Source organism: Corella eumyota, chromosome 6 (genome assembly GCF_963082875.1).
Source record: "Corella eumyota chromosome 6, kaCorEumy4.1, whole genome shotgun sequence".
Classification (NCBI taxonomy): domain Eukaryota; kingdom Metazoa; phylum Chordata; class Ascidiacea; order Phlebobranchia; family Corellidae; genus Corella; species Corella eumyota.
The window spans coordinates 8,320,184-8,337,054 of record NC_137495.1 but is presented as its reverse complement, the minus strand read 5'-3'; the positions used below and the strand labels follow the sequence as shown (position 1 = coordinate 8,337,054).

The window sequence follows — 16,871 nt, the reverse complement described above, 5'->3', positions numbered from 1 at the left end:
TGTTGGCTCACCACATCACATTGCCTACGACCATACCACGTTGAATACACCCCATCTCGTCTGATCTGGGATGTTAAGCAACGTCGGGCCCGGTTAGTACTTGGATGGGTGACCGCCTGGGAATACAGGGTGTCGTAGGCATTTTATAAGTTTTTTAGCATATTAGAAAGTACCTTATGTATAAGTCATTTTTATCGAAATTTTTGAAAATTAATATATTTGATATAATTGCTAAGCGACACAAGTCATTTATTTTATTTTAAATATACACGGTTAATAATAAATGTGTTGGCTCACCAAATCACATTGCCTACGACCATACCACGTTGAGTACACCCCATCTCGTCCGATCTGGGAAGTTAAGCAACGTCGGGCCCGGTTAGTACTTGGATGAGTGACCGCCTGGGAATACCGGGTGTCGTAGGCGTTTTATAAGTTTTTTAGCATATTAAAAAGTACTTTATGTAGAAGTCATTTTTTATCAAAATTTTTGAAAATTAATATATTTGATATAACTGCTAAGCGACGCAAGTCATTTATTTTATTTTAAATATACACGGTTAATGATAAATGTGTTGGCTCACCACATCACATTGCCTACGACCATACCACGTTGAGTACACCCCATCTCGTCCGATCTGGGAAGTTAAGCAACGTCGGGCCCGGTTAGTACTTGGATGGGTGACCGCCTGGGAATACCGGGTGTCGTAGGCGTTTTATAAGTTTTTTAGCATATTAAAAAGTACTTTATGTAAAAGTCATTTTTTATCAAAATTTTTAAAAATTAATGCATTTGATATAATTGCTAAGCGACACAAGTCATTTATTTTATTTTAAATATACACGGTTAATAATAAATGTGTTGGCTCACCAAATCACATTGCCTACGACCATACCACCTTGAGTACACCCCATCTCGTCCGATCTGGGAAGTTAAGCAACGTCGGGCCCGGTTAGTACTTGGATGGGTGACCGCCTGGGAATACCGGGTGTCGTAGGCAATTTATAAGTTTTTTAGCATATTAGAAAGTACTTTATGTAGAAGTCATTTTTAATCAAAATTTTTGAAAACTAATATATTTGATATAATTGCTAAGCGACGCAAGTCATTTATTTTATTTTAAATATACATGGGTAATGATAAATGTGTTGGCACATCACATTGCCTACGACCACACCACCTTGAGTACACCCCATCTCGTCCGATCTGGGAAGTTAAGCAACGTCGGGCCCGGTTAGTACTTGGATGGGTGACCGCCAGGGAATACCGGGTGTCGTAGGCATTTTATAAGTTTTTTAGCATATTAGAAAGTACTTTATGTAGAAGTCATTTTTTATCAAAATTTTTGAAAATTAATATATTTGATATAATTGCTAGGCGACGCAAGTCATTTATTTTATTTTAAATATACACGGGTAATGTTAAATATGTTGGCTCACCACATCACATTGCCTACGACCACACCACCTTGAGTACACCCCATCTCGTCCGATCTGGGAAGTTAAGCAATGTCGGGCCCGGTTAGTACTTGGATGGGTGACCGCCTGGGAATACCGGGTGTCGTAGGCATTTTATAAGTTTTTTAGCATATTACAAAGTACCTTATGTATAAGTCATTTTTATCGAAATTTTTGAAAATTAATATATTTGATATAATTGCTAAGCGACACAAGTCATTTATTTTATTTTAAATATACACGGTTAATAATAAATGTGTTGGCTCACCAAATCACAATGCCTACGACCATACCACGTTGAGTACACCCCATCTCGTCCGATCTGGGAAGTTAAGCAACGTCGGGCCCGGTTAGTACTTGGATGGGTGACCGCCTGGGAATACCGGGTGTCGTAGGCGTTTTATAAGTTTTTTAGCATATTAAAAAGTACTTTATGTAGAAGTCATTTTTTATCAAAATTTTTGAAAATTAATATATTTGATATAACTGCTAAGCGACGCAAGTCATTTATTTTATTTTAAATATACACGGTTAATGATAAATGTGTTGGCTCACCACATCACATTGCCTACGACCATACCACGTTGAGTACACCCCATCTCGTCCGATCTCGGAAGTTAAGCAACGTCGGGCCCGGTTAGTACTTGGATGGGTGACCGCCTGGGAATTCCGGGTGTCGTAGGCGTTTTATAAGTTTTTTAGCATATTAAAAAGTACTTTATGTAAAAGTCATTTTTTATCAAAATTTTTAAAAATTAATGCATTTGATATAATTGCTAAGCGACACAAGTCATTTATTTTATTTTAAATTTACACGGTTAATAATAAATGTGTTGGCTCACCAAATCACATTGCCTACGACCATACCACGTTGAGTACACTCCATCTCGTCCGATCTGGGAAGTTAAGCAACGTCGGGCCCGGTTAGTACTTGGATGGGTGACCGCCTGGGAATACCGGGTGTCGTAGGCAATTTATAAGTTTTTTAGCATATTAGAAAGTACTTTATGTAGAAGTCATTTTTAATCAAAATTTTTGAAAACTAATATATTTGATATAATTGCTAAGCGACGCAAGTCATTTATTTTATTTTAAATATACACGGGTAATGATAAATGTGTTGGCACATCACATTGCCTACCACCACACCACCTTGAGTACACCCCATCTCGTCCGATCTGGGAAGTTAAGCAACGTCGGGCCCGGTTAGTACTTGGATGGGTGACCGCCTGGGAATACCGGGTGTCGTAGGCATTTTATAAGTTTTTTAGCATATTAGAAAGTACTTTATGTAGAAGTCATTTTTTATCAAAATTTTTGAAAATTAATATATTTGATATAATTGCTAGGCGACGCAAGTCATTTATTTTATTTTAAATATACACGGGTAATGATAAATGTGTTGGCACATCACATTGCCTACGACCACACCACCTTGAGTACACCCCATCTCGTCCGATCTGGGAAGTTAAGCAACGTCGGGCCCGGTTAGTACTTGGATGGGTGAGCGCCTGGGAATACCGGGTGTCGTAGGCATTTTACAAGTTTTTTAGCATATTAGAAAGTACTTTATGTAGAAGTCATTTTTTATCAAAATTTTTGAAAATTAATGTATTTGATATAATTGCTAGGCGACGCAAGTCATTTATTTTATTTTAAATATACACGGTTAATGATAAATGTGTTGGCTCACCACATCTCATTGCCTACGACCATACCACGTTAAGTACACCCCATCTCGTCCGATCTGGGAAGTTAAGCAACGTCGGGCCCGGTTAGTACTTGGATGGGTGACCGCCTGGGAATATCGGGTGTCGTAGGCGTTTTATAAGTTTTTTAGCATATTAAAAAGTACCTTATGTAGAAGTCATTTTTTATCAAAATTTTTGAAAATTAATATATTTGATATAACTGCTAAGCGACGCAAGTCAATTATTTTATTTTAAATATACACGGTTAATGATAAATGTGTTGGCTCACCACATCACATTGCCTACGACCATACCACGTTGAATACACCCCATCTCGTCCGATCTGGGAAGTTAAGCAACGTCGGGCCCGGTTAGTACTTGGATGGGTGACCGCCTGGGTATACCGGGTGTCGTAGGCATTTTTTAAGTTTTTTAGCATATTAGAAAGTACCTTATGTATAAGTCATTTTTATCAAAATTTTTGAAAATTAATATATTTGATATAATTGCTAAGCGACGCAAGTCATTTATTTTATTTTAAATATACCTGGGTAATGTTAAATGTGTTGGCACATCACATTGCCTACGATCATACCACGTTGAATACACCCATCTCGTCCGATCTGGGAAGTTAAACAACGTCGGGCCCGGTTAGTACTTGGATGGGTGACCGCCTGGGAATACCGGGTGTCGTAGGCATTTTATAAGTTTTATAGAATATTAGAAAGTACTTTATGTAGAAGTCATTTTTTATCAAAATTTTTGAAAACTAATATATTTGATATAATTGCTAAGCGACGCAAGTCATTTATTTTATTTTAAATATACACATTTAATGATAAATGTGTTGGCTCACCACATCACATTGCCTACGAACATACCACGTTGAGTACACCCCATCTCGTCCGATCTGGGAAGTTAAGCAACGTCGGGCCCGGTTAGTACTTGGATGGGTGACCGCCTGGGAATACCGGGTGTCGTAGGCGTTTTATAAGTTTTTTAGCATATTAAAAAGTACTTTATGTAAAAGTCATTTTTTATCAAAATTTTTTAAAATTAATACATTTGATATAATTGCTAAGCGACACAAGTCATTTATTTTATTTTAAATATACACGGTTAATAATAAATGTGTTGGCTCACCAAATCACATTGCCTACGACCATACCACGTTGAGTACACCCCATCTCGTCCGATCTGGGAAGTTAAGCAACGTCGGGTCCGGTTAGTACTTGGATGGGTGACCGCCTGGGAATACCGGGTGTCGTAGATTTTATTTTAAATATACCTGGGTAATGTTAAATGTGTTGGCTCACCACATCACATTGCCTACGACCATACCACGTTAAATACACCCCATCTCGTCTGATCTGGGAAGTTAAGCAACGTCGGGCCCGGTTAGTACTTGGATGGGTGACCGCCTGGGAATACCGGGTGTCGTAGGCATTTTATAAGTTTTTTAGCATATTACAAAGTACTTTATGTATCAGTCATTTTTATCGAAATTTTTGAAAATGAATATATTTAGATATAATTGCCAAGCGACGCAAGACATATATTTTATTTTAAATATACATGGTTAATGTTAAATATGTTGGCTCACCACATCACATTGCCTACGACTATACCACGTTGAATACACCCCATCTCGTCCGATCTGGGAAGTTAAGCAACGTCGGGCCCGGTTAGTACTTGGATGGGTGACCGCCTGGGAATACCGGGTGTCGTAGATTTTATTTTAAATATACCTGGGTAATGTTAAATGTGTTGGCTCACCACATCACATTGCCTACGACCATACCACGTTGAATACACCCCATCTCGTCTGATCTGGGATGTTAAGCAACGTCGGGCCCGGTTAGTACTTGGATGGGTGACCGCCTGGGAATACCGGGTGTCGTAGGCGTTTTATAAGTTTTTTAGCATATTAAAAAGTACCTTATGTAGAAGTCATTTTTTATCAAAATTTTTGAAAATTAATATATTTGATATAACTGCTAAGCGACGCAAGTCATTTATTTTATTTTAAATATACACGGTTAATGATAAATGTGTTGGCTCACCACATCACATTGCCTACGACCATACCACGTTGAATACACCCCATCTCGTCCGATCTGGGAAGTTAAGCAATGTCGGGCCCGGTTAGTACTTGGATGGGTGACCGCCTGGGAATACCGGGTGTCGTAGGCGTTTTATAAGTTTTTTAGCATATTAAAAAGTACTTTATGTAAAAGTCATTTTTTATCAAAATTTTTTAAAATTAATACATTTGATATAATTGCTAAGCGACACAAGTCATTTATTTTATTTTAAATATACACGGTTAATAATAAATGTGTTGGCTCACCAAATCTCATTGCCTACGACCATACCACGTTGAGTACACCCCATCTCGTCCGATCTGGGAAGTTAAGCAACGTCGGGCCCGGTTAGTACTTGGATGGGTGACCGCCTGGGAATACCGGGTGTCGTAGATTTTATTTTAAATATACCTGGGTAATGTTAAATGTGTTGGCTCACCACATCACATTGCCTACGACCATACCACGTTAAATACACCCCATCTCGTCTGATCTGGGAAGTTAAGCAACGTCGGGCCCGGTTAGTACTTGGATGGGTGACCGCCTGGGAATACCGGGTGTCGTAGGCATTTTATAAGTTTTTTAGCATATTTCAAAGTACTTTATGTATCAGTCATTTTTATCGAAATTTTTGAAAATGAATATATTTAGATATAATTGCCAAGCGACGCAAGACATATATTTTATTTTAAATATACATGGTTAATGTTAAATATGTTGGCTCACCACATCACATTGTCTACGACTATACCACGTTGAATACACCCCATCTCGTCCGATCTGGGAAGTTAAGCAACGTCGGGCCCGGTTAGTACTTGGATGGGTGACCGCCTGGGAATACCGGGTGTCGTAGATTTTATTTTAAATATACCTGGGTAATGTTAAATGTGTTGGCTCACCACATCACATTGCCTACGACCATACCACGTTGAATACACCCCATCTCGTCTGATCTGGGATGTTAAGCAACGTCGGGCCCGGTTAGTACTTGGATGGGTGACCGCCTGGGAATACCGGGTGTCGTAGGCGTTTTATAAGTTTTTTAACATATTAAAAAGTACCTTATGTAGAAGTCATTTTTTATCAAAATTTTTGAAAATTAATATATTTGATATAACTGCTAAGCGACGCAAGTCATTTATTTTATTTTAAATATACACGGTTAATGATAAATGTGTTGGCTCACCACATCACATTGCCTACGACCATACCACGTTGAATACACCCCATCTCGTCCGATCTGGGAAGTTAAGCAACGTCGGGCCCGGTTAGTACTTGGATGGGTGACCGCCTGGGAATACCGGGTGTCGTAGGCATTTTATAAGTTTTTTGGCATATTAGAAAGTACTTTATGCATAAGTCATTTTTATCGAAATTTTTGAAAATTAATATATTTAGATATAATTGCCAAGCGACGCAAGTCATATATTTTATTTTAAATATACATGGTTAATGTTAAATATGTTGGCTCATCACATCACATTGTCTACGACCATATCACGTTGAATACACCCCATCTCGTCAGATCTGGGAAGTTAAGCAACGTCGGGCCCGGTTAGTACTTGGATGGGTGACCGCCTGGGAATACCGGGTGTCGTAGATTTTATTTTAAATATACCTGGGTAATGTTAAATGTGTTGGCTCACCACATCACATTGCCTACGACCATACCACGTTAAATACACCCCAACTCGTCTGATCTGGGAAGTTAAGCAACGTCGGGCCCGGTTAGTACTTGGATGGGTGAGCGCCTGGGAATACCGGGTGTCGTAGGCATTTTACAAGTTTTTTAGCATATTAGAAAGTACTTTATGTAGAAGTCATTTTTTATCAAAATTTTTGAAAATTAATGTATTTGATATAATTGCTAGGCGACGCAAGTCATTTATTTTATTTTAAATATACACGGTTAATAATAAATGTGTTGGCTCACCAAATCACATTGCCTACGACCATACCACCTTGAGTACACCCCATCTCGTCCGATCTGGGAAGTTAAGCAACGTCGGGCCCGGTTAGTACTTGGATGGGTGACCGCCTGGGAATACCGGGTGTCGTAGGCAATTTATAAGTTTTTTAGCATATTAGAAAGTACTTTATGTAGAAGTCATTTTTTATCAAAATTTTTGAAAATTAATATATTTGATATAATTGCTAGGCGACGCAAGTCATTTATTTTATTTTAAATATACACGGGTAATGATAAATGTGTTGGCACATCACATTGCCTACGACCACACCACCTTGAGTACACCCCATCTCGTCCGATCTGGGAAGTTAAGCAATGTCGGGCCCGGTTAGTACTTGGATGGGTGACCGCCTGGGAATACCGGGTGTCGTAGGCATTTTATAAGTTTTTTAGCATATTAGAAAGTACCTTATGTATAAGTCATTTTTATCGAAATTTTTGAAAATTAATATATTTGATATAATTGCTAAGCGACACAAGTCATTTATTTTATTTTAAATATACACGGTTAATAATAAATGTGTTGGCTCACCAAATCACAATGCCTACGACCATACCACGTTGAGTACACCCCATCTCGTCCGATCTGGGAAGTTAAGCAACGTCGGGCCCGGTTAGTACTTGGATGGGTGACCGCCTGGGAATACCGGGTGTCGTAGGCGTTTTATAAGTTTTTTAGCATATTAAAAAGTACTTTATGTAAAAGTCATTTTTTATCAAAATTTTTTAAAATTAATACATTTGATATAATTGCTAAGCGACACAAGTCATTTATTTTATTTTAAATATACACGGTTAATAATAAATGTGTTGGCTCACCACATCACATTGCCTACGACCATACCACGTTGAGTACACCCCATCTCGTCCGATCTGGGAAGTTAAGCAACGTCGGGCCCGGTTAGTACTTGGATGGGTGACCGCCTGGGAATACCGGGTGTCGTAGATTTTATTTTAAATATACCTGGGTAATGTTAAATGTGTTGGCTCACCACATCACATTGCCTACGACCATACCACGTTAAATACACCCCATCTCGTCTGATCTGGGAAGTTAAGCAACGTCGGGCCCGGTTAGTACTTGGATGGGTGACCGCCTGGGAATACCGGGTGTCGTAGGCATTTTATAAGTTTTTTAGCATATTTCAAAGTACTTTATGTATCAGTCATTTTTATCGAAATTTTTGAAAATGAATATATTTAGATATAATTGCCAAGCGACGCAAGACATATATTTTATTTTAAATATACATGGTTAATGTTAAATATGTTGGCTCACCACATCACATTGTCTACGACTATACCACGTTGAATACACCCCATCTCGTCCGATCTGGGAAGTTAAGCAACGTCGGGCCCGGTTAGTACTTGGATGGGTGACCGCCTGGGAATACCGGGTGTCGTAGATTTTATTTTAAATATACCTGGGTAATGTTAAATGTGTTGGCTCACCACATCACATTGCCTACGACCATACCACGTTGAATACACCCCATCTCGTCTGATCTGGGATGTTAAGCAACGTCGGGCCCGGTTAGTACTTGGATGGGTGACCGCCTGGGAATACCGGGTGTCGTAGGCGTTTTATAAGTTTTTTAACATATTAAAAAGTACCTTATGTAGAAGTCATTTTTTATCAAAATTTTTGAAAATTAATATATTTGATATAACTGCTAAGCGACGCAAGTCATTTATTTTATTTTAAATATACACGGTTAATGATAAATGTGTTGGCTCACCACATCACATTGCCTACGACCATACCACGTTGAATACACCCCATCTCGTCCGATCTGGGAAGTTAAGCAACGTCGGGCCCGGTTAGTACTTGGATGGGTGACCGCCTGGGAATACCGGGTGTCGTAGGCATTTTATAAGTTTTTTGGCATATTAGAAAGTACTTTATGCATAAGTCATTTTTATCGAAATTTTTGAAAATTAATATATTTAGATATAATTGCCAAGCGACGCAAGTCATATATTTTATTTTAAATATACATGGTTAATGTTAAATATGTTGGCTCATCACATCACATTGTCTACGACCATATCACGTTGAATACACCCCATCTCGTCAGATCTGGGAAGTTAAGCAACGTCGGGCCCGGTTAGTACTTGGATGGGTGACCGCCTGGGAATACCGGGTGTCGTAGATTTTATTTTAAATATACCTGGGTAATGTTAAATGTGTTGGCTCACCACATCACATTGCCTACGACCATACCACGTTAAATACACCCCAACTCGTCTGATCTGGGAAGTTAAGCAACGTCGGGCCCGGTTAGTACTTGGATGGGTGAGCGCCTGGGAATACCGGGTGTCGTAGGCATTTTACAAGTTTTTTAGCATATTAGAAAGTACTTTATGTAGAAGTCATTTTTTATCAAAATTTTTGAAAATTAATGTATTTGATATAATTGCTAGGCGACGCAAGTCATTTATTTTATTTTAAATATACACGGTTAATAATAAATGTGTTGGCTCACCAAATCACATTGCCTACGACCATACCACGTTGAGTACACCCCATCTCGTCCGATCTGGGAAGTTAAGCAACGTCGGGCCCGGTTAGTACTTGGATGGGTGACCGCCTGGGAATACCGGGTGTCGTAGGCGTTTTATAAGTTTTTTAGCATATTAAAAAGTACTTTATGTAAAAGTCATTTTTTATCAAAATTTTTAAAAATTAATGCATTTGATATAATTGCTAAGCGACACAAGTCATTTATTTTATTTTAAATATACACGGTTAATAATAAATGTGTTGGCTCACCAAATCACATTGCCTACGACCATACCACCTTGAGTACACCCCATCTCGTCCGATCTGGGAAGTTAAGCAACGTCGGGCCCGGTTAGTACTTGGATGGGTGACCGCCTGGGAATACCGGGTGTCGTAGGCAATTTATAAGTTTTTTAGCATATTAGAAAGTACTTTATGTAGAAGTCATTTTTTATCAAAATTTTTGAAAATTAATATATTTGATATAATTGCTAGGCGACGCAAGTCATTTATTTTATTTTAAATATACACGGGTAATGATAAATGTGTTGGCACATCACATTGCCTACGACCACACCACCTTGAGTACACCCCATCTCGTCCGATCTGGGAAGTTAAGCAATGTCGGGCCCGGTTAGTACTTGGATGGGTGACCGCCTGGGAATACCGGGTGTCGTAGGCATTTTATAAGTTTTTTAGCATATTAGAAAGTACCTTATGTATAAGTCATTTTTATCGAAATTTTTGAAAATTAATATATTTGATATAATTGCTAAGCGACACAAGTCATTTATTTTATTTTAAATATACACGGTTAATAATAAATGTGTTGGCTCACCAAATCACAATGCCTACGACCATACCACGTTGAGTACACCCCATCTCGTCCGATCTGGGAAGTTAAGCAACGTCGGGCCCGGTTAGTACTTGGATGGGTGACCGCCTGGGAATACCGGGTGTCGTAGGCGTTTTATAAGTTTTTTAGCATATTAAAAAGTACTTTATGTAAAAGTCATTTTTTATCAAAATTTTTTAAAATTAATACATTTGATATAATTGCTAAGCGACACAAGTCATTTATTTTATTTTAAATATACACGGTTAATAATAAATGTGTTGGCTCACCACATCACATTGCCTACGACCATACCACGTTGAGTACACCCCATCTCGTCCGATCTGGGAAGTTAAGCAACGTCGGGCCCGGTTAGTACTTGGATGGGTGACCGCCTGGGAATACCGGGTGTCGTAGATTTTATTTTAAATATACCTGGGTAATGTTAAATGTGTTGGCTCACCACATCACATTGCCTACGACCATACCACGTTAAATACACCCCATCTCGTCTGATCTGGGAAGTTAAGCAACGTCGGGCCCGGTTAGTACTTGGATGGGTGACCGCCTGGGAATACCGGGTGTCGTAGGCATTTTATAAGTTTTTTAGCATATTTCAAAGTACTTTATGTATCAGTCATTTTTATCGAAATTTTTGAAAATGAATATATTTAGATATAATTGCCAAGCGACGCAAGACATATATTTTATTTTAAATATACATGGTTAATGTTAAATATGTTGGCTCACCACATCACATTGTCTACGACTATACCACGTTGAATACACCCCATCTCGTCCGATCTGGGAAGTTAAGCAACGTCGGGCCCGGTTAGTACTTGGATGGGTGACCGCCTGGGAATACCGGGTGTCGTAGATTTTATTTTAAATATACCTGGGTAATGTTAAATGTGTTGGCTCACCACATCACATTGCCTACGACCATACCACGTTGAATACACCCCATCTCGTCTGATCTGGGATGTTAAGCAACGTCGGGCCCGGTTAGTACTTGGATGGGTGACCGCCTGGGAATACCGGGTGTCGTAGGCGTTTTATAAGTTTTTTAGCATATTAAAAAGTACCTTATGTAGAAGTCATTTTTTATCAAAATTTTTGAAAATTAATATATTTGATATAACTGCTAAGCGACGCAAGTCATTTATTTTATTTTAAATATACACGGTTAATGATAAATGTGTTGGCTCACCCCATCACATTGCCTACGACCATACCACGTTGAATACACCCCATCTCGTCCGATTTGGGAAGTTAAGCAACGTCGGGCCCGGTTAGTACTTGGATGGGTGACCGCCTGGGAATACCGGGTGTCGTAGGCATTTTATAAGTTTTTTGGCATATTAGAAAGTACTTTATGCATAAGTCATTTTTATCGAAATTTTTGAAAATTAATATATTTAGATATAATTGCCAAGCGACGCAAGTCATATATTTTATTTTAAATATACATGGTTAATGTTAAATATGTTGGCTCATCACATCACATTGTCTACGACCATATCACGTTGAATACACCCCATCTCGTCAGATCTGGGAAGTTAAGCAACGTCGGGCCCGGTTAGTACTTGGATGGGTGACCGCCTGGGAATACCGGGTGTCGTAGATTTTATTTTAAATATACCTGGGTAATGTTAAATGTGTTGGCTCACCACATCACATTGCCTACGACCATACCACGTTAAATACACCCCAACTCGTCTGATCTGGGAAGTTAAGCAACGTCGGGCCCGGTTAGTACTTGGATGGGTGAGCGCCTGGGAATACCGGGTGTCGTAGGCATTTTACAAGTTTTTTAGCATATTAGAAAGTACTTTATGTAGAAGTCATTTTTTATCAAAATTTTTGAAAATTAATGTATTTGATATAATTGCTAGGCGACGCAAGTCATTTATTTTATTTTAAATATACACGGTTAATGATAAATGTGTTGGCTCACCACATCACATTGCCTACGACCATACCACGTTGAATACACCCCATTTCGTCTGATCTGGGATGTTAAGCAACGTCGGGCCCGGTTAGTACTTGGATGGATGACCGCCTGGGAATACCGGGTGTCGTAGGCATTTTATAAGTTTTTTGGCATATTAGAAAGTACTTTATGCATAAGTCATTTTTATCGAAATTTTTGAAAATTAATATATTTAGATATAATTGCCAAGCGACGCAAGTCATATATTTTATTTTAAATATACATGGTTAATGTTAAATATGTTGGCTCATCACATCACATTGCCTACGACTATACCACGTTGAATACACCCCATCTCGTCCGATCTGGGAAGTTAAACAACGTCGGGCCCGGTTAGTACTTGGATGGGTGACCGCCTGGGAATACCGGGTGTCGTAGGCATTTTATAAGTTTTATAGAATATTAGAAAGTACTTTATGTAGAAGTCATTTTTTATCAAAATTTTTGAAAACTAATATATTTGATATAATTGCTAAGCGACGCAAGTCATTTATTTTATTTTAAATATACACATTTAATGATAAATGTGTTGGCTCACCACATCACATTGCCTACGAACATACCACGTTGAGTACACCCCATCTCGTCCGATCTGGGAAGTTAAGCAACGTCGGGCCCGGTTAGTACTTGGATGGGTGACCGCCTGGGAATACCGGGTGTCGTAGGCGTTTTATAAGTTTTTTAGCATATTAAAAAGTACTTTATGTAAAAGTCATTTTTTATCAAAATTTTTTAAAATTAATACATTTGATATAATTGCTAAGCGACACAAGTCATTTATTTTATTTTAAATATACACGGTTAATAATAAATGAGTTGGCTCACCAAATCACATTGCCTACGACCATACCACGTTGAGTACACCCCATCTCGTCCGATCTGGGAAGTTAAGCAACGTCGGGCCCGGTTAGTACTTGGATGGGTGACCGCCTGGGAATACCGGGTGTCGTAGATTTTATTTTAAATATACCTGGGTAATGTTAAATGTGTTGGCTCACCACATCACATTGCCTACGACCATACCACGTTAAATACACCCCATCTCGTCTGATCTGGGAAGTTAATTAACGTCGGGCCCGGTTAGTACTTGGATGGGTGACCGCCTGGGAATACCGGGTGTCGTAGGCATTTTATAAGTTTTTTAGCATATTACAAAGTACTTTATGTATAAGTCATTTTTATCGAAATTTTTGAAAATGAATATATTTAGATATAATTGCCAAGCGACGCAAGACATATATTTTTTTTTAAATATACATGGTTAATGTTAAATATGTTGGCTCACCACATCACAATGCCTACGACTATACCACGTTGAATACACCCCATCTCGTCCGATCTGGGAAGTTAAGCAACGTCGGGCCCGGTTAGTACTTGGATGGGTTACCGCCTGGGAATACCGGGTGTCGTAGATTTTATTTTAAATATACCTGGGTAATGTTAAATGTGTTGGCTCACCACATCACATTGCCTACGACCATACCACGTTGAATACACCCCATCTCGTCTGATCTGGGATGTTAAGCAACGTCGGGCCCGGTTAGTACTTGGATGGGTGACCGCCTGGGAATACAGGGTGTCGTAGGCATTTTATAAGTTTTTTAGCATATTAGAAAGTACCTTATGTATAAGTCATTTTTATCGAAATTTTTGAAAATTAATATATTTGATATAATTGCTAAGCGACACAAGTCATTTATTTTATTTTAAATATACACGGTTAATAATAAATGTGTTGGCTCACCAAATCACATTGCCTACGACCATACCACGTTGAGTACACCCCATCTCGTCCGATCTGGGAAGTTAAGCAACGTCGGGCCCGGTTAGTACTTGGATGGGTGACCGCCTGGGAATACCGGGTGTCGTAGGCGTTTTATAAGTTTTTTAGCATATTAAAAAGTACTTTATGTAAAAGTCATTTTTTATCAAAATTTTTAAAAATTAATGCATTTGATATAATTGCTAAGCGACACAAGTCATTTATTTTATTTTAAATATACACGGTTAATAATAAATGTGTTGGCTCACCAAATCACATTGCCTACGACCATACCACCTTGAGTACACCCCATCTCGTCCGATCTGGGAAGTTAAGCAACGTCGGGCCCGGTTAGTACTTGGATGGGTGACCGCCTGGGAATACCGGGTGTCGTAGGCAATTTATTAGTTTTTTAGCATATTAGAAAGTACTTTATGTAGAAGTTATTTTTAATCAAAATTTTTGAAAACTAATATATTTGATATAATTGCTAAGCGACGCAAGTCATTTATTTTATTTTAAATATACACGGGTAATGATAAATGTGTTGGCACATCACATTGCCTACGACCACACCACCTTGAGTACACCCCATCTCGTCCGATCTGGGAAGTTAAGCAACGTCGGGCCCGGTTAGTACTTGGATGGGTGACCGCCTGGGAATACCGGGTGTCGTAGGCATTTTATAAGTTTTTTAGCATATTAGAAAGTACTTTATGTAGAAGTCATTTTTTATCAAAATTTTTGAAAATTAATATATTTGATATAATTGCTAGGCGACGCAAGTCATTTATTTTATTTTAAATATACACGGGTAATGATAAATGTGTTGGCACATCACATTGCCTACGACCACACCACCTTGAGTACACCCCATCTCGTCCGATCTGGGAAGTTAAGCAATGTCGGGCCCGGTTAGTACTTGGATGGGTGACCGCCTGGGAATACCGGGTGTCGTAGGCATTTTATAAGTTTTTTAGCATATTAGAAAGTACCTTATGTATAAGTCATTTTTATCGAAATTTTTGAAAATTAATATATTTGATATAATTGCTAAGCGACACAAGTCATTTATTTTATTTTAAATATACACGGTTAATAATAAATGTGTTGGCTCACCAAATCACAATGCCTACGACCATACCACGTTGAGTACACCCCATCTCGTCCGATCTGGGAAGTTAAGCAACGTCGGGCCCGGTTAGTACTTGGATGGGTGACCGCCTGGGAATACCGGGTGTCGTAGGCGTTTTATAAGTTTTTTAGCATATTAAAAAGTACTTTATGTAGAAGTCATTTTTTATCAAAATTTTTGAAAATTAATATATTTGATATAACTGCTAAGCGACGCAAGTCATTTATTTTATTTTAAATATACACGGTTAATGATAAATGTGTTGGCTCACCAAATCACATTGCCTACGACCATACCACGTTGAGTACACCCCATCTCGTCCGATCTGGGAAGTTAAGCAACGTCGAGCCCGGTTAGTACTTGGATGGGTGACCGCCTGGGAATACCGGGTGTCGTAGGCATTTTATAAGTTTTATAGAATATTAGAAAGTACTTTATGTAGAAGTCATTTTTTATCAAAATTTTTGAAAACTAATATATTTGATATAATTGCTAAGCGACGCAAGTCATTTATTTTATTTTAAATATACACATTTAATGATAAATGTGTTGGCTCACCACATCACATTGCCTACGAACATACCACGTTGAGTACACCCCATCTCGTCCGATCTGGGAAGTTAAGCAACGTCGGGCCCGGTTAGTACTTGGATGGGTGACCGCCTGGGAATACCGGGTGTCGTAGGCGTTTTATAAGTTTTTTAGCATATTAAAAAGTACTTTATGTAAAAGTCATTTTTTATCAAAATTTTTTAAAATTAATACATTTGATATAATTGCTAAGCGACACAAGTCATTTATTTTATTTTAAATATACACGGTTAATGTTAAATATGTTGGCTCACCACATCACATTGCCTACGACTATACCACGTTGAGTACACCCCATCTCGTCCGATCTGGGAAGTTAAGCAACGTCGGGCCCGGTTAGTACTTGGATGGGTGACCGCCTGGGAATACCGGGTGTCGTAGATTTTATTTTAAATATACCTGGGTAATGTTAAATGTGTTGGCTCACCACATCACATTGCCTACGACCATACCACGTTGAATACACCCCATCTCGTCTGATCTGGGATGTTAAGCAACGTCGGGCCCGGTTAGTACTTGGATGGATGACCGCCTGGGAATACCGGGTGTCGTAGGCATTTTATAAGTTTTTTGGCATATTAGAAAGTACTTTATGCATAAGTCATTTTTATCGAAATTTTTGAAAATTAATATATTTAGATATAATTGCCAAGCGACGCAAGTCATATATTTTATTTTAAATATACATGGTTAATGTTAAATATGTTGGCTCATCACATCACATTGTCTACGACCATATCACGTTGCATACACCCCATCTCGTCCGATCTGGGAAGTTAAGCAACGTCGGGCCCGGTTAGTACTTGGATGGGTGACCGCCTGGGAATACCGGGTGTCGTAGATTTTATTT

General features: G+C 38.6%; 65 non-coding genes across 65 annotated transcripts; all 65 read left to right on the top strand.

The window, feature by feature from the left end:
• Positions 1 to 22: 22 nt before the first annotated feature.
• Positions 23 to 141, top strand: LOC145756924 (5S ribosomal RNA). The gene has a single exon (XR_014285019.1). It is a non-coding gene; the product is annotated as a 5S ribosomal RNA (ribosomal RNA).
• A 167-nt stretch (positions 142 to 308) lies between these two features.
• LOC145756826 (5S ribosomal RNA) lies at positions 309 to 427 on the top strand. The gene has a single exon (XR_014284924.1). It is a non-coding gene; the product is annotated as a 5S ribosomal RNA (ribosomal RNA).
• Positions 428 to 595: 168 nt separating this feature from the next.
• LOC145758537 (5S ribosomal RNA) lies at positions 596 to 714 on the top strand. Its single transcript, XR_014286492.1, has one exon. It is a non-coding gene; the product is annotated as a 5S ribosomal RNA (ribosomal RNA).
• A 168-nt stretch (positions 715 to 882) lies between these two features.
• Positions 883 to 1,001, top strand: LOC145756547 (5S ribosomal RNA). Its single transcript, XR_014284660.1, has one exon. It is a non-coding gene; the product is annotated as a 5S ribosomal RNA (ribosomal RNA).
• A 163-nt stretch (positions 1,002 to 1,164) lies between these two features.
• Positions 1,165 to 1,283, top strand: LOC145757038 (5S ribosomal RNA). The gene has a single exon (XR_014285125.1). It is a non-coding gene; the product is annotated as a 5S ribosomal RNA (ribosomal RNA).
• A 168-nt stretch (positions 1,284 to 1,451) lies between these two features.
• On the top strand, positions 1,452 to 1,570 carry LOC145756873 (5S ribosomal RNA). The gene has a single exon (XR_014284971.1). It is a non-coding gene; the product is annotated as a 5S ribosomal RNA (ribosomal RNA).
• A 167-nt stretch (positions 1,571 to 1,737) lies between these two features.
• LOC145758536 (5S ribosomal RNA) lies at positions 1,738 to 1,856 on the top strand. The gene has a single exon (XR_014286491.1). It is a non-coding gene; the product is annotated as a 5S ribosomal RNA (ribosomal RNA).
• A 168-nt stretch (positions 1,857 to 2,024) lies between these two features.
• On the top strand, positions 2,025 to 2,143 carry LOC145756844 (5S ribosomal RNA). Its single transcript, XR_014284943.1, has one exon. It is a non-coding gene; the product is annotated as a 5S ribosomal RNA (ribosomal RNA).
• Positions 2,144 to 2,311: 168 nt separating this feature from the next.
• On the top strand, positions 2,312 to 2,430 carry LOC145756350 (5S ribosomal RNA). Its single transcript, XR_014284475.1, has one exon. It is a non-coding gene; the product is annotated as a 5S ribosomal RNA (ribosomal RNA).
• A 163-nt stretch (positions 2,431 to 2,593) lies between these two features.
• On the top strand, positions 2,594 to 2,712 carry LOC145757125 (5S ribosomal RNA). The gene has a single exon (XR_014285207.1). It is a non-coding gene; the product is annotated as a 5S ribosomal RNA (ribosomal RNA).
• Positions 2,713 to 2,875: 163 nt separating this feature from the next.
• Positions 2,876 to 2,994, top strand: LOC145757155 (5S ribosomal RNA). The gene has a single exon (XR_014285235.1). It is a non-coding gene; the product is annotated as a 5S ribosomal RNA (ribosomal RNA).
• A 168-nt stretch (positions 2,995 to 3,162) lies between these two features.
• LOC145756851 (5S ribosomal RNA) lies at positions 3,163 to 3,281 on the top strand. Its single transcript, XR_014284949.1, has one exon. It is a non-coding gene; the product is annotated as a 5S ribosomal RNA (ribosomal RNA).
• Positions 3,282 to 3,449: 168 nt separating this feature from the next.
• Positions 3,450 to 3,568, top strand: LOC145756349 (5S ribosomal RNA). The gene has a single exon (XR_014284474.1). It is a non-coding gene; the product is annotated as a 5S ribosomal RNA (ribosomal RNA).
• Positions 3,569 to 3,730: 162 nt separating this feature from the next.
• LOC145756945 (5S ribosomal RNA) lies at positions 3,731 to 3,848 on the top strand. Its single transcript, XR_014285039.1, has one exon. It is a non-coding gene; the product is annotated as a 5S ribosomal RNA (ribosomal RNA).
• Positions 3,849 to 4,016: 168 nt separating this feature from the next.
• On the top strand, positions 4,017 to 4,135 carry LOC145756707 (5S ribosomal RNA). Its single transcript, XR_014284812.1, has one exon. It is a non-coding gene; the product is annotated as a 5S ribosomal RNA (ribosomal RNA).
• Positions 4,136 to 4,303: 168 nt separating this feature from the next.
• On the top strand, positions 4,304 to 4,422 carry LOC145756944 (5S ribosomal RNA). Its single transcript, XR_014285038.1, has one exon. It is a non-coding gene; the product is annotated as a 5S ribosomal RNA (ribosomal RNA).
• Positions 4,423 to 4,476: 54 nt separating this feature from the next.
• On the top strand, positions 4,477 to 4,595 carry LOC145756379 (5S ribosomal RNA). Its single transcript, XR_014284502.1, has one exon. It is a non-coding gene; the product is annotated as a 5S ribosomal RNA (ribosomal RNA).
• Positions 4,596 to 4,763: 168 nt separating this feature from the next.
• LOC145756517 (5S ribosomal RNA) lies at positions 4,764 to 4,882 on the top strand. The gene has a single exon (XR_014284631.1). It is a non-coding gene; the product is annotated as a 5S ribosomal RNA (ribosomal RNA).
• Positions 4,883 to 4,936: 54 nt separating this feature from the next.
• LOC145756407 (5S ribosomal RNA) lies at positions 4,937 to 5,055 on the top strand. Its single transcript, XR_014284529.1, has one exon. It is a non-coding gene; the product is annotated as a 5S ribosomal RNA (ribosomal RNA).
• A 168-nt stretch (positions 5,056 to 5,223) lies between these two features.
• Positions 5,224 to 5,342, top strand: LOC145758494 (5S ribosomal RNA). The gene has a single exon (XR_014286452.1). It is a non-coding gene; the product is annotated as a 5S ribosomal RNA (ribosomal RNA).
• A 168-nt stretch (positions 5,343 to 5,510) lies between these two features.
• LOC145756585 (5S ribosomal RNA) lies at positions 5,511 to 5,629 on the top strand. The gene has a single exon (XR_014284696.1). It is a non-coding gene; the product is annotated as a 5S ribosomal RNA (ribosomal RNA).
• A 54-nt stretch (positions 5,630 to 5,683) lies between these two features.
• LOC145756378 (5S ribosomal RNA) lies at positions 5,684 to 5,802 on the top strand. The gene has a single exon (XR_014284501.1). It is a non-coding gene; the product is annotated as a 5S ribosomal RNA (ribosomal RNA).
• Positions 5,803 to 5,970: 168 nt separating this feature from the next.
• LOC145756216 (5S ribosomal RNA) lies at positions 5,971 to 6,089 on the top strand. Its single transcript, XR_014284347.1, has one exon. It is a non-coding gene; the product is annotated as a 5S ribosomal RNA (ribosomal RNA).
• Positions 6,090 to 6,143: 54 nt separating this feature from the next.
• On the top strand, positions 6,144 to 6,262 carry LOC145756406 (5S ribosomal RNA). Its single transcript, XR_014284528.1, has one exon. It is a non-coding gene; the product is annotated as a 5S ribosomal RNA (ribosomal RNA).
• A 168-nt stretch (positions 6,263 to 6,430) lies between these two features.
• LOC145756393 (5S ribosomal RNA) lies at positions 6,431 to 6,549 on the top strand. The gene has a single exon (XR_014284515.1). It is a non-coding gene; the product is annotated as a 5S ribosomal RNA (ribosomal RNA).
• Positions 6,550 to 6,717: 168 nt separating this feature from the next.
• Positions 6,718 to 6,836, top strand: LOC145756423 (5S ribosomal RNA). Its single transcript, XR_014284544.1, has one exon. It is a non-coding gene; the product is annotated as a 5S ribosomal RNA (ribosomal RNA).
• A 54-nt stretch (positions 6,837 to 6,890) lies between these two features.
• On the top strand, positions 6,891 to 7,009 carry LOC145757111 (5S ribosomal RNA). The gene has a single exon (XR_014285194.1). It is a non-coding gene; the product is annotated as a 5S ribosomal RNA (ribosomal RNA).
• Positions 7,010 to 7,177: 168 nt separating this feature from the next.
• Positions 7,178 to 7,296, top strand: LOC145756546 (5S ribosomal RNA). The gene has a single exon (XR_014284659.1). It is a non-coding gene; the product is annotated as a 5S ribosomal RNA (ribosomal RNA).
• A 163-nt stretch (positions 7,297 to 7,459) lies between these two features.
• Positions 7,460 to 7,578, top strand: LOC145756872 (5S ribosomal RNA). Its single transcript, XR_014284970.1, has one exon. It is a non-coding gene; the product is annotated as a 5S ribosomal RNA (ribosomal RNA).
• Positions 7,579 to 7,745: 167 nt separating this feature from the next.
• Positions 7,746 to 7,864, top strand: LOC145758535 (5S ribosomal RNA). The gene has a single exon (XR_014286490.1). It is a non-coding gene; the product is annotated as a 5S ribosomal RNA (ribosomal RNA).
• A 168-nt stretch (positions 7,865 to 8,032) lies between these two features.
• Positions 8,033 to 8,151, top strand: LOC145756584 (5S ribosomal RNA). Its single transcript, XR_014284695.1, has one exon. It is a non-coding gene; the product is annotated as a 5S ribosomal RNA (ribosomal RNA).
• A 54-nt stretch (positions 8,152 to 8,205) lies between these two features.
• Positions 8,206 to 8,324, top strand: LOC145756377 (5S ribosomal RNA). The gene has a single exon (XR_014284500.1). It is a non-coding gene; the product is annotated as a 5S ribosomal RNA (ribosomal RNA).
• Positions 8,325 to 8,492: 168 nt separating this feature from the next.
• On the top strand, positions 8,493 to 8,611 carry LOC145756215 (5S ribosomal RNA). Its single transcript, XR_014284346.1, has one exon. It is a non-coding gene; the product is annotated as a 5S ribosomal RNA (ribosomal RNA).
• Positions 8,612 to 8,665: 54 nt separating this feature from the next.
• Positions 8,666 to 8,784, top strand: LOC145756405 (5S ribosomal RNA). Its single transcript, XR_014284527.1, has one exon. It is a non-coding gene; the product is annotated as a 5S ribosomal RNA (ribosomal RNA).
• Positions 8,785 to 8,952: 168 nt separating this feature from the next.
• On the top strand, positions 8,953 to 9,071 carry LOC145756274 (5S ribosomal RNA). Its single transcript, XR_014284404.1, has one exon. It is a non-coding gene; the product is annotated as a 5S ribosomal RNA (ribosomal RNA).
• Positions 9,072 to 9,239: 168 nt separating this feature from the next.
• Positions 9,240 to 9,358, top strand: LOC145756421 (5S ribosomal RNA). The gene has a single exon (XR_014284542.1). It is a non-coding gene; the product is annotated as a 5S ribosomal RNA (ribosomal RNA).
• A 54-nt stretch (positions 9,359 to 9,412) lies between these two features.
• On the top strand, positions 9,413 to 9,531 carry LOC145757109 (5S ribosomal RNA). Its single transcript, XR_014285193.1, has one exon. It is a non-coding gene; the product is annotated as a 5S ribosomal RNA (ribosomal RNA).
• Positions 9,532 to 9,699: 168 nt separating this feature from the next.
• LOC145758534 (5S ribosomal RNA) lies at positions 9,700 to 9,818 on the top strand. The gene has a single exon (XR_014286489.1). It is a non-coding gene; the product is annotated as a 5S ribosomal RNA (ribosomal RNA).
• A 168-nt stretch (positions 9,819 to 9,986) lies between these two features.
• Positions 9,987 to 10,105, top strand: LOC145756545 (5S ribosomal RNA). Its single transcript, XR_014284658.1, has one exon. It is a non-coding gene; the product is annotated as a 5S ribosomal RNA (ribosomal RNA).
• Positions 10,106 to 10,268: 163 nt separating this feature from the next.
• On the top strand, positions 10,269 to 10,387 carry LOC145756871 (5S ribosomal RNA). The gene has a single exon (XR_014284969.1). It is a non-coding gene; the product is annotated as a 5S ribosomal RNA (ribosomal RNA).
• Positions 10,388 to 10,554: 167 nt separating this feature from the next.
• On the top strand, positions 10,555 to 10,673 carry LOC145758533 (5S ribosomal RNA). Its single transcript, XR_014286488.1, has one exon. It is a non-coding gene; the product is annotated as a 5S ribosomal RNA (ribosomal RNA).
• Positions 10,674 to 10,841: 168 nt separating this feature from the next.
• On the top strand, positions 10,842 to 10,960 carry LOC145756583 (5S ribosomal RNA). The gene has a single exon (XR_014284694.1). It is a non-coding gene; the product is annotated as a 5S ribosomal RNA (ribosomal RNA).
• A 54-nt stretch (positions 10,961 to 11,014) lies between these two features.
• Positions 11,015 to 11,133, top strand: LOC145756376 (5S ribosomal RNA). Its single transcript, XR_014284499.1, has one exon. It is a non-coding gene; the product is annotated as a 5S ribosomal RNA (ribosomal RNA).
• A 168-nt stretch (positions 11,134 to 11,301) lies between these two features.
• On the top strand, positions 11,302 to 11,420 carry LOC145756214 (5S ribosomal RNA). Its single transcript, XR_014284345.1, has one exon. It is a non-coding gene; the product is annotated as a 5S ribosomal RNA (ribosomal RNA).
• Positions 11,421 to 11,474: 54 nt separating this feature from the next.
• On the top strand, positions 11,475 to 11,593 carry LOC145756404 (5S ribosomal RNA). The gene has a single exon (XR_014284526.1). It is a non-coding gene; the product is annotated as a 5S ribosomal RNA (ribosomal RNA).
• A 168-nt stretch (positions 11,594 to 11,761) lies between these two features.
• LOC145756218 (5S ribosomal RNA) lies at positions 11,762 to 11,880 on the top strand. Its single transcript, XR_014284349.1, has one exon. It is a non-coding gene; the product is annotated as a 5S ribosomal RNA (ribosomal RNA).
• A 168-nt stretch (positions 11,881 to 12,048) lies between these two features.
• LOC145756420 (5S ribosomal RNA) lies at positions 12,049 to 12,167 on the top strand. The gene has a single exon (XR_014284541.1). It is a non-coding gene; the product is annotated as a 5S ribosomal RNA (ribosomal RNA).
• Positions 12,168 to 12,221: 54 nt separating this feature from the next.
• Positions 12,222 to 12,340, top strand: LOC145757108 (5S ribosomal RNA). The gene has a single exon (XR_014285192.1). It is a non-coding gene; the product is annotated as a 5S ribosomal RNA (ribosomal RNA).
• A 168-nt stretch (positions 12,341 to 12,508) lies between these two features.
• Positions 12,509 to 12,627, top strand: LOC145756960 (5S ribosomal RNA). The gene has a single exon (XR_014285052.1). It is a non-coding gene; the product is annotated as a 5S ribosomal RNA (ribosomal RNA).
• A 168-nt stretch (positions 12,628 to 12,795) lies between these two features.
• On the top strand, positions 12,796 to 12,914 carry LOC145756208 (5S ribosomal RNA). The gene has a single exon (XR_014284340.1). It is a non-coding gene; the product is annotated as a 5S ribosomal RNA (ribosomal RNA).
• A 168-nt stretch (positions 12,915 to 13,082) lies between these two features.
• On the top strand, positions 13,083 to 13,201 carry LOC145756706 (5S ribosomal RNA). The gene has a single exon (XR_014284811.1). It is a non-coding gene; the product is annotated as a 5S ribosomal RNA (ribosomal RNA).
• Positions 13,202 to 13,369: 168 nt separating this feature from the next.
• Positions 13,370 to 13,488, top strand: LOC145756582 (5S ribosomal RNA). Its single transcript, XR_014284693.1, has one exon. It is a non-coding gene; the product is annotated as a 5S ribosomal RNA (ribosomal RNA).
• Positions 13,489 to 13,542: 54 nt separating this feature from the next.
• Positions 13,543 to 13,661, top strand: LOC145756436 (5S ribosomal RNA). The gene has a single exon (XR_014284556.1). It is a non-coding gene; the product is annotated as a 5S ribosomal RNA (ribosomal RNA).
• A 168-nt stretch (positions 13,662 to 13,829) lies between these two features.
• Positions 13,830 to 13,948, top strand: LOC145756841 (5S ribosomal RNA). The gene has a single exon (XR_014284940.1). It is a non-coding gene; the product is annotated as a 5S ribosomal RNA (ribosomal RNA).
• A 54-nt stretch (positions 13,949 to 14,002) lies between these two features.
• LOC145756922 (5S ribosomal RNA) lies at positions 14,003 to 14,121 on the top strand. The gene has a single exon (XR_014285018.1). It is a non-coding gene; the product is annotated as a 5S ribosomal RNA (ribosomal RNA).
• A 167-nt stretch (positions 14,122 to 14,288) lies between these two features.
• LOC145758531 (5S ribosomal RNA) lies at positions 14,289 to 14,407 on the top strand. Its single transcript, XR_014286487.1, has one exon. It is a non-coding gene; the product is annotated as a 5S ribosomal RNA (ribosomal RNA).
• A 168-nt stretch (positions 14,408 to 14,575) lies between these two features.
• LOC145756544 (5S ribosomal RNA) lies at positions 14,576 to 14,694 on the top strand. The gene has a single exon (XR_014284657.1). It is a non-coding gene; the product is annotated as a 5S ribosomal RNA (ribosomal RNA).
• Positions 14,695 to 14,857: 163 nt separating this feature from the next.
• LOC145756889 (5S ribosomal RNA) lies at positions 14,858 to 14,976 on the top strand. Its single transcript, XR_014284987.1, has one exon. It is a non-coding gene; the product is annotated as a 5S ribosomal RNA (ribosomal RNA).
• A 163-nt stretch (positions 14,977 to 15,139) lies between these two features.
• LOC145756870 (5S ribosomal RNA) lies at positions 15,140 to 15,258 on the top strand. The gene has a single exon (XR_014284968.1). It is a non-coding gene; the product is annotated as a 5S ribosomal RNA (ribosomal RNA).
• Positions 15,259 to 15,425: 167 nt separating this feature from the next.
• Positions 15,426 to 15,544, top strand: LOC145758529 (5S ribosomal RNA). The gene has a single exon (XR_014286485.1). It is a non-coding gene; the product is annotated as a 5S ribosomal RNA (ribosomal RNA).
• Positions 15,545 to 15,712: 168 nt separating this feature from the next.
• On the top strand, positions 15,713 to 15,831 carry LOC145756662 (5S ribosomal RNA). The gene has a single exon (XR_014284769.1). It is a non-coding gene; the product is annotated as a 5S ribosomal RNA (ribosomal RNA).
• Positions 15,832 to 15,999: 168 nt separating this feature from the next.
• Positions 16,000 to 16,118, top strand: LOC145756705 (5S ribosomal RNA). Its single transcript, XR_014284810.1, has one exon. It is a non-coding gene; the product is annotated as a 5S ribosomal RNA (ribosomal RNA).
• Positions 16,119 to 16,286: 168 nt separating this feature from the next.
• LOC145756856 (5S ribosomal RNA) lies at positions 16,287 to 16,405 on the top strand. The gene has a single exon (XR_014284954.1). It is a non-coding gene; the product is annotated as a 5S ribosomal RNA (ribosomal RNA).
• A 54-nt stretch (positions 16,406 to 16,459) lies between these two features.
• LOC145756676 (5S ribosomal RNA) lies at positions 16,460 to 16,578 on the top strand. Its single transcript, XR_014284782.1, has one exon. It is a non-coding gene; the product is annotated as a 5S ribosomal RNA (ribosomal RNA).
• A 168-nt stretch (positions 16,579 to 16,746) lies between these two features.
• On the top strand, positions 16,747 to 16,865 carry LOC145756499 (5S ribosomal RNA). Its single transcript, XR_014284614.1, has one exon. It is a non-coding gene; the product is annotated as a 5S ribosomal RNA (ribosomal RNA).
• Positions 16,866 to 16,871: the final 6 nt, after the last annotated feature.